Source organism: Akebia trifoliata, unplaced genomic scaffold, assembly GCF_017979445.1.
Source record: "Akebia trifoliata isolate Shusen 1 unplaced genomic scaffold, ASM1797944v1 Contig01155, whole genome shotgun sequence".
Classification (NCBI taxonomy): domain Eukaryota; kingdom Viridiplantae; phylum Streptophyta; class Magnoliopsida; order Ranunculales; family Lardizabalaceae; genus Akebia; species Akebia trifoliata.
The window spans coordinates 8,448-18,600 of NW_028237545.1; the positions used below are offsets into that span (position 1 = coordinate 8,448).

General features: G+C 36.3%; 1 pseudogene across 1 annotated transcript; it reads right to left on the reverse strand.

The window, feature by feature from the left end:
- Positions 1-632: 632 nt before the first annotated feature.
- LOC147380653 (putative disease resistance protein At4g27220) lies at positions 633-8,907 on the reverse strand (annotated as a pseudogene). The gene is made up of 7 exons (XR_015175198.1): positions 8,648-8,907; positions 4,601-7,723; positions 3,961-4,048; positions 3,469-3,872; positions 2,350-2,439; positions 1,691-1,742; positions 633-1,283 (listed from the first exon to the last, which is right to left on the reverse strand). The product of XR_015175198.1 is annotated as a putative disease resistance protein At4g27220 (transcript).
- Between the last annotated feature and the right edge of the window lie 1,246 nt (positions 8,908-10,153).

Sequence of the window (10,153 nt, forward strand, 5' to 3'; positions counted from 1 at the left end):
ATAAGGATCGAATTTGACTGATATGATAAGTATCTGATCGGCTTTTTATCAAAACCAAATATGAAGATCCAAATTCAATCCATTCATAATTAGGTCAGATCGGATTTTATATACAAAATCTAAATAAAATTCATACATCTCAATAAATATATAATATAATTTATATACTTTGTAATATAATTTACATTGGTCTACAAGCTGGAAAGGTGAATCTACTATTTCGAGAAATGATAATGAACTATCAAATTCAAGTAAATAGATTTACCATAAATGAAAAATAAAAAAAAACAGCAGCAGATTGCATTTTAGGAAAGTAAACAAAAAATTGAACCATAAACTCACCTAAAATCTGATTTCGTCCAAAAAGTGATTAAGAATAGAGTTGAAGTAAAACCAATAAAATCTTTAAAAATCCGCCTTTCGGTGCTGAAGCTCGACTGAGTTGATCCCCTTTCGATATTAAAAACCTAGAAAATGAAATCTAGGGTTTAGGGTTCGATTGCTACACCGTAAGCAAAAGCACAACTTTCTTTTATTAAAATCTTATAGAAATTAGGATTTTGGTTTGCAATCGAACAAAAATCTGAATCAACACTGTAGAAATTAGGATTATACGGAGAGAGAGAGACAGAGAGTTTAACCTCACAGATCAAAAGAAATAAAAAAAAAATCACTAAGTGAGACAAAGAGTTCAAACCATATAACAGAAAAATCTAGGATTTAGGGATTGATTGGAGAGAAAAATCAACAAAATATGCAGAAAACTTACATTTTCTATCAAAGGAAATCTATTTCTCAAAATTTCGGGAGGCCCAAATTGGATTGGATCTGTTTAAATTGAACCCTCACACAGTTGAGAAATCAAGAGAGAGAGATTGACAGAAAGAGAGATATCGACAGAAAGAAACTTTAATTTGAAGAACAGTTTCAAAGGACATCTTAAGTTCAAGTATGAGATGAGAGATAGACAAATAGGCTTCGTTTTCGAGCTTGAGATGAGAGAAATGGAGATTAGCAAAATCAAGTTTGAGAAGAGAGAAAGAAAGACGGTTTTAGAGTTTGAGACGAGAGATAGAGAATGAGTTAGTGAGAAAGTGAGATCAAAGTAAGTTTGCGCTTCTAAATGGCTCTATAGCGACGGTCAAAATCTGACTGTCACTAAAAGTCATTGTTATATGTCTTTTTACCTGGAGTGACTTCCTAGAAGAATGCATATATAACCCAAGCTCACTCCACTTCGAAAAAGGTCCCTGTTGATTTTGCCTCGATCTTGAAGTCCAAGACTAAACAAGAAAACAAGACTTCTGAACTTAACAAGATCACCCTCTAATTCAAACCACTTGCCAAATGGACTTGATAGAGAACTGAGGAAAAAATGGTCAGCATAGAGCACTTTCACTAGGAAGCTTGAGAAGTAAAAAAAGAAGATAACTTAGAAGATTTTAGAAAAGAGTCGTGATAATCTGACTCTTCCATGTGGCATACTCAAAATACTCACTTGACGCTAGGTATGCCAGAACCATAGACTTTATGCATCGGGATACACAACTGCACATGCCCATAAATTTGTGCAGTTGTGTACCCCGGTGAAAGAAAAAATATAGTTCTGGCACACCCCATATGTAGTGAGTATTTGGAGTATGCCATGTGGGGGTGTCAAATTACATTACTCATTAGAAAAACCTCAAACCTCTTGGATGCTTATAAATGTGAATCCATGCGAGATCAGACTGAATTTTCATCTACAATTGAAAAAAGAAAAAAAACTATAAGAAAATGCATTAGTGCCTGTAAGATATGGAAGAAACAGACAAATCATACAAGCAAATGAATGTGACAGTGATAAAATAAAGATAACATGTATCGACCTTTTAATTGTAGTTGGCCACATTGTGATAGGTGAACTATGATGAAGAAGAAAGCATAAATTTTAAAAGCATTGTGATGCGAAGCAATTCGATCAAGATTGAATTCACAGGATGGAGGGTATAGATTTCTTTATATATTGAAATTTTGCAGAAGAAATCCATGGCATTGTATATCGAAAAGGATTCATGGTGTTGCACTTCAACTAAAAGGTATAAAAAAAGAACATTTAAATAAGCCAAACCTTAGTTAGGGACCATTAAATCTGGACAAACATTGTGTTTTTAGTTGCAATATTTGGTTCAAATAACAAAAATATCATAAATACAGATCATTTACACTTCAGTAAAAATGAGGAAAAAGATAAAATAGAACATCAAAATTGATTTAAAAGATCAGAAGGATCACAGCATCATGAAGATACGTAAATCTCAGAGATCTAGTAACATTTGTCTGATTTTCTCAAATGATAAGGATCCATACCCGAAAACCCATGACATGAGTCACCTTTTTTATTTATTTATAGAATGCCATCAATTTCCCCTTCCGTGCATTTAAATCATCCAGCCTTACCTGCACAGGAAAAGAACTTCACTACCTTTAACCATTTCTTTTATATATTCTTCAACAAGCATTTATGAATATAAAACAAAAATAAGCCTAATATTCAATCTTATGCTAAAGGTAAGGTGTCTTCGGCCTTACCTTAGTATAAGATAAACCATTACAACATCAACCCGGTCCATTCCGGTCCGACCGGATGGACGATTCCTCTAATCTCTCTCTCTCGTCACTATTATCCATTTTTTTTTTTGATAAGTAGCAATATATTCATAATTAAAAAAATAAAACTAGGACAGTCGAGATGACCAACCTAGCAAGACCTTACAAACAGACGCTACTCCCCAGAAATACAAAACATCCCATCCCAATTATATATAAAATCCTCGAAGAAGATCCCCCTAAATTCTCTAAAAACTTTAGACCAACAAAACAAAAGGCCCATAATGGAAATAATCGTTTCTGTGCCATCTTTTTTTTTCCCCTCAAAGATACGGTTATTTCTCTCTCGCCACACCCCCCAACATATTGCAAATGGTGTAATACTCCAAAGCAACCTCTTCATGCCACCAAACGAATATCCACTCGATGACCAACACGTGAAAAGGCCCTTTATTGTTTTGGGCAGGCAAGTTAATAAACCAAATAACTTAAAGAAATGTGCCCAAATTCCATACGTGAATTTGCAATGAAGGAGGAGGTGATCCGAAGATTCCCCATTTTCCATACATAGAACGCAACAGCTTGCCCCATACCACCCCCGCCGCATCAACAAATCCGTCGTTTGGATCCTTCCTAAAGAAGCTGTCCATGTGAAGAAGGCAACTCTACTAGGCACCTTCGGGCCCCAAATTGAGGCATACGGGAATAAGATATCACCATCATCATTACACAAGGAGTGGTAAAAAGAACATACCGAGAACCTACCATCCTTGCTTGCCATCCACACTCTCTCATCCTCTCGACCCCTATGGAGCTCAAAGCACGAAGCTATTATCCATGTAATTCTCTTTATTTACATTATTATTATTTTATTCTCACCTTTTACATAACAGAGCAAGCATTCGGATTCTCATCGCTGAACATCTGAGGTGGATGTGCATACCCCACGTACCCATGCTTGTGTCCGTGCTCGTGTTCGTGTCCGTGTCCGTGTCCGTGTCCGTGTACCCGTTTACATAGTAGTTGTTGATGTCCTCAATTTTTTCCTTCTCCAGTTTTCTTTTCTCCCCCACCACCAGCACCTTTCTCTTTCTCTTCTCTTTCTTCTCTCCACCCCTATCGCTTTTGTCCTTCTTCTCTCCACCCCCACCATCATCTTTTAGGACAAACAATTTCTACGTTTTTCAGCCGCTTTGTCAAGTGAGGTGGAAACTTTTTCCAGTCCATAACCCCCGTCATTAGTATTTGATTCTGCTGTGGGTCAAATTTCACTTCTTGAACTCCTGCAACAAACAGTACTTAAAGTTAATTTATAAAACAAATTTTGAATTAAAAAAAGCAAAATTAAAAGTCTTAATTAATTAATCTGACCTTCGATTTTGAGTATAACTTTGCGAATTTCCTTCCTGCATGCTTCGCAATGCAAATCGCCCCTCAATAAGAGAGTCATCCTTGGAACCTGTAAAGGAATCGAAACGACAAAAAACAGACTTTTTAGCTAAAATACGTGTTGATATCAGCAAACCTTGATAATTTTAAATGGAAGTCTTGCTAGCATGCGCCGGGTGCTCTACTGTAACTATAACCTAGAAAGGAAACTCAAACGATTCCGATTCTAACGATCTGGCGGGAAACCTAAACGTCGTTAAACAAAGATGACATCTATTTGTCGTATACCATGTAACCAACGAGGTTGAACACAAAGAACTGAATACTTGTGTGGAAAGAGATCAAACAAAATAAATAATTTCGTTCTTCTTTGATTTTACCGAAAAAGGAACTCTTTTTCAATAAATAAATAAAAAGATTTTCCTGTAAGAAATAGGGGATGTATGCTAACAAAGTTGAAATTTTTAAAGAAATTTACTCTTGAAATTCAAAACCTCAAGTTTCAAACACATTGTTCCATCCCTACTTACTTGACTAGACCTTTATATTATGATGATACATGTGTGGTTTTACCGCGTTTGAATTTCGACTTATGATGAAGAACAAAAGAGTAGGGACTTACAAAGAGGGGTTGTAGGCGCGACTTGACACTTTGGTCTTCCCATTCCAACCCTTCAAACCATTCAATATTATCTCCAGAAAGCTCCCTCAGTTTAGTAGCGCTTTGCAGGCCCAAAGGACGCTTTTCCAAGTTAGGACAATCGTACACATGTAGTAATTCCAAGGAAGGCCAAAGTATATTGGGCCGATAGAAACCCAAGAGCTTTGGTAATCCACGTAGCTTGAAAGTCTTTAATCGAGGGAAGTGAACCATCTCGTCCTGCTCTCTTTCTACCACTGTTTCTTCTATCATTATTTCCTGATGATCCTCTTCTACCATTATTTCATCTTCCTCATCTTCCTCTGATTTTATTATTTTCTTCATTTGGTTGCAGTCTGAAATCGAAAGTTTCTTTAATCTCTGAAAACTTTGAACCATGGTTCGTGTAAAGAGATATCGTAATCTTTCACAATCTTTCACTTTCAGGCAATTTAGCTCCTGGAAGCTTACAAGGGGAATGACTCTCTTCCATATTGTTGTCAGACTTGGTAAGCCAATCAAAACCATCTCTCTTAAACGAGGGATAGCAACATGCCCTTCCTCAATCCCTACTGTGTGAAATACTTCCTTCAACTTATCACATTTATCTAATTCCAACACTTGGAGATTTTGCAGCTTCAACAACAATTCACACGGTAAAAGTTTAACTATTTTTTGGCAATTTGATACTCTCAAGGTTTTTAATTTGCCAAGGAATCTATTTGGAAGTGATCCATGATGGATCACCTCAAACCCATTCAGGTCCCGCAGTTGCAATTCCTCCAAACCATTAAATGTAATTTGTGGAGAATCTTCCACCACACACGTAAGATATTCTATTTCATTGCACCTTTCTATTCGAAGAGCCTTCAGGTTGTCAAATCCTCCTTCACCAACTTTTACAATACTCTTGAGACCTTGGCAGCCGTCTAAACAAAGAAACTCTGTTTTTCTCAACAATACCTTCACCCAGTTCGCAAGTGGATCTGATATAGCATCAAGTACCATACTCCTCTGGTAATCAAAATGCCCAACTCTGGAATGATCTATAGTTATAATAAATTTTTTCAAGTCTTCACCAAACATCTCTTGGGACAAATATGGAGATCTAGCATTACTTTCATCTCCCATTTCCTTATACCACAAAAAACTCTTAATCCCCAAGTATAAATCTTCTAAGCGAGACAAGTTCGATAACACAGTGTTTGGAATAATTTTAAGACAGGGGGTGTTAAAACAGCTAAAAAACCTTAGATTGGTCAATCGCCCTACTCCTTCTGGCAAGCTTTGTATCTCAGTGTCATTTAAATTAAGATATTCGAGTTTCTTCAATTCTCCAACTAGAGATACATCACTCAGTGGATTATCCTCTAGACAAAGTGTTCGAAGGTTCACAAGGCATGAGAGTGATGGTGGTAGAGATGAAAGTTTATTTCGACTTAGATCAAGGGCTACAAGGGATGTCATTCTTTCAAAAAAGCAATCTGGGATTTTGGTAAAAGAGATATTCGATGATAATGATAAGGACAAGAGTTGTGGACATTCTGGTTGATCTGGAAGCTCACTGATTTGATTACCTATTAGAAATAATCTTTTGCATGTTGTTAAAATTTTCATAACAGGCCACCTTTGAATACCCAAGCCTGCTTTTACAATAAAACTGTTACTTTCCTCATGTGCAATTGATATGGCTGCAATCACGAACAATGTCGTGCATCATTACGCATCCAACCCGATGAGCTTTTAACAACAAACATGAAGCCATAAGTTTGTCGAATATTGTGTGCAACCTTCCTCTGACATCTTCTAAAGTGTCGACATTTGGAAGCAGGTCCTCTCCCAATACAAACCATATCAAATCATCCACATTAAAAATTTCGTCTTCAGGGAAAAAACAACAAAATAAGAAGACATGTTTGATTTCTTCGCTTTCCAAGTGATCATAGCTCAACTTTATCGAAGAGAAGACTAGCGACTTACGTTCGAAGTAGATGGACTTTTGCAGTCGCTTAGCCGCATCTTTCCAAAAAAGTTGGTCCTTGCCTCGTAATGCCCTTCCAAGTGTAACAATTGCTAACGGCAAACCTTCACATTCCTTAGCAACCTCCCAAGCCAATTCTTCGTCCACAACATCACCCACATTCAATCTTGATTCCTTAGCAAACAGATCCCATGAATCTTGATTCGATAGCCCTTCAACTTTGATATTCTTCTGGGTATTCAAATCATTACAAATATCTTCGTTTCTGGATGTGAATACAACTTTGCAAGACTTTTGATCATCTCCGAAAGAGATTCCCAACTCATTCAAATCCAAACTACGCCATATATCATCTAAGATAACAAGGATTTTATTTCCCTTCAACGCCAGCGATAAGTGTTCTGCTCTTGTAGAGATGTTATCGAATGCAAAGTTTTCGATTCCCAATTTCTCTGCTAGTTCACCTTGAATTTTAATCAAATCTGGGTTTTGGGACACAGTTGCCATCACAACCCTGTCAAAGATTTGTCGATCTCTCCTCACTTGGTCTCCTACTTCTTTGATCAAGGTGGTTTTACCCACTCCTCCCATCCCCCACACCCCGACTCTGTCGATCTTCTCATCCTTCAATGCTTCGATGATTTCGTTCTTAGTAGATTCTCTGGATGGAAAAGCCTGAAAATCTACAGAGGATAGCAAGCCAGGAAGAGGTGCGCGATCTGATACACAACTGGCGCTTTTGTAGTTTCCCCCTTCGCGTATGAGTTCGCTCATGATCTCGATATTCTCGTGTGCATCTTTGCCTAGATGATAACGATCCAAGCACCACCAGCCTTGGAACCACCTATTGATATCTTCGGATGCACGAATCAATTCCGTCGCCTTATCTTGAACAGTGATCACCTTCTCTTGCCACCTTTCAACAATTGATTTGATCGAATCCCCTTTCTCCCGAGCTGTTTTGACATATCGTTCAATGTCATCTCTCATACTTCCCAAATCAGTCAATTTTCCTTGAAGGATTTGAACATTTGTCTTGCAGTTAAAAGGATAACCGACGTGAGTCAGGATACAAGGAATTGAGCAACTAATAGCTTCTTTAGCAATCGATTCCATAACTGTACCTGTTGGACAACGAGTTGGTTAAAAACTAAATTGAGTTATGAGTCCATATATATTTAATATTTTCTTGGAAAAAAAAAAAAAGGACAAAATGGGTTGTATAATGGAATTTTGAAAGAAAGTAACGAAATTGAAACAGAAGATATCTATATGGAAGTTTTGTTGAAGCAAAAAAGAAAAAAAAAATCAGCTTCTTTTGAAGAATTGCATGCAATTGTAATTGTGAATTCCTTGGCTTTCATAGATACTCGTGAATACCGAGATAATTAGCAAAACGTCACCAACAAACATATCATATTAGGAAGTTGTGTTGAAGATAAAAATAAAAAAAATAAATAAAAGAAACACTTTCCTTACTAACATAGTAAGATTTATTCCTTACTAAAGGTTGTTTGGAGAGAAGCAGGAATTCTCTAGTTTTTAATTCTTTTGAAGTTTTGCCTCAACTTGGCCTTGGTAAATTTTTCAATCAATAAAATTTGCCAACAAAAAACCAAACGGGTCGTTTTGTTCAAATGGATTATTGTATTAGCAATCCAACGCCACAGCCCTCTAGATTTCATAAAACAACTTAGATTCAAAAGAAAAGAAAAAAATTCAAAAAATTCACAGAATTATATCCTCAACAACTCTGAAGCTTCAGATCATGCTTTTGGATGCCACAAGATTAGCCCAAAAGGACCCTTAGTAAGAGTGGAATCCTTACTAAGTTAGTAAGGTTAGTCCAACTCAGTAAGAAAAGAGAGTAATGTTTCAGCTTCTTTGTCTGTCATAGATATTCAAGAATATACATATTTTTCTAAAAATGAAATGAAAAACCAGGAAAGAATAGTTTAGCTACATATCCATTCCAAATTCTTGCTGTATATACTTAGACCATCAAAATAAAATAAAAAATGAAGAAGAAGAAGAAGAAGACGACTTACTGAGCACAAAAGATCACAGTGTTTCGTTCTTCAGCAGTGGAGGGCAGAAGGAGAGAGAGAGAGAGAGAGCAAACTTTATATAGGACTAGTTCTAGATGAAAAGTTGACAGTTGCACTCCAAAATTGAAAATATCAATTTTAGACCTTATTTTTAATTTCCTATCAGTAGCACTCATCTCGGCTCATCTTCATGTTTTTGACAGCTGCACTCCAAATATGGAAGAGTCGTTTTAAATTGACTTTTCGTGGACACTTTCAACTATAGATTTGCTTCCTCAACTTACAAAGAAAAAAGAAGATTAATGCTGGAGTGATCAATTTATGCCATGGTGATCAATTTTTTTTCCTTTACTTAAATCTCATATTAAAATGTAAATACAAATTAGAAAACTGAAACAATTATTTAACCATTTTCGTACAATTATTTAACCTCAGTGTCCTTTGAGCTTTCCACTAAAACAATTGGCTTTACTTTGAAATAAAAAATAACTTTACTTTCCACAAAAGCAAATAATTACCTAACCATTATCGTACTATATAATGACAGTCGATGGTTCAGTGGCTCCACACGGCAATATTACTGTTCCCTTAAATTATTTAGGAAGAATTATTAAAATAGGATTGCTTTTCTTATTAATTATAAAAATAATAATAAATTTTAAAAATTTACCAAAAAGGATCTAAAACTTGGAACCATGACGACCGATCCGGGTCCTTGTAAAATTGTTCAATCATTGACCTCACCTCATGGCATTTAAAAACATGATCTGATGTCACATATTTGTACACGACAATATTTTATGAATTTAGAAAAAAAAATTCATAATTTATTTTTATTTTTAAATTTGAGAGTTTCATGAAAGATTTTTGAATCTGAGTTTTATAATGAGATCTAGAGGGATATGGTGTTGGATTGTCAATATCACAATTCATTTCAACTCAACAACTCTTAGTAAGATTTCAAATCTTACTAAGTTAGTAAGAAAAGTGTTTAAAAAAAAAACACAAAAGGATGGGTGGCTAAAAACGTTGGACTGTCCAAGCTCCATCGTTTTAACTCCCTTTTAGCAGGGGTGCAACTTAATTCGGTTCAAACCGAGAATCGAATCAAACCGTAGAATTTGGATTGATTTGGTTCGGTTTAAATTTAAATCAGTTTGGTTTCAGGTCTAAAAAATGAAGAACCGATGAATTCGGTTCGGTTCTCGGTTCAGACAATATAAAATCCAAACCAAACCGAAAACCAATATATATATATATAATTGATTTTTCAGTAAAAAAAAAAAAAAACACCACGAAACCCAAGTGTTCCCTCTATTCTCTCTCTCTCTCTCGTCTCTTGCAGACTTGCAGTTGCAGCGTACGTGCGGTTGCGGGCTTAAATCCGGCGGTCGGCGGTCGTCCCTCTCTCCCACCCCTCTCTCTCCCTGTCTCTCTCTGTCTTTCTTTGTCTCTGTCTCTCTCTCTCAGCATTGTGTGCGACAGTGCGATACGACTGTGGGCTGC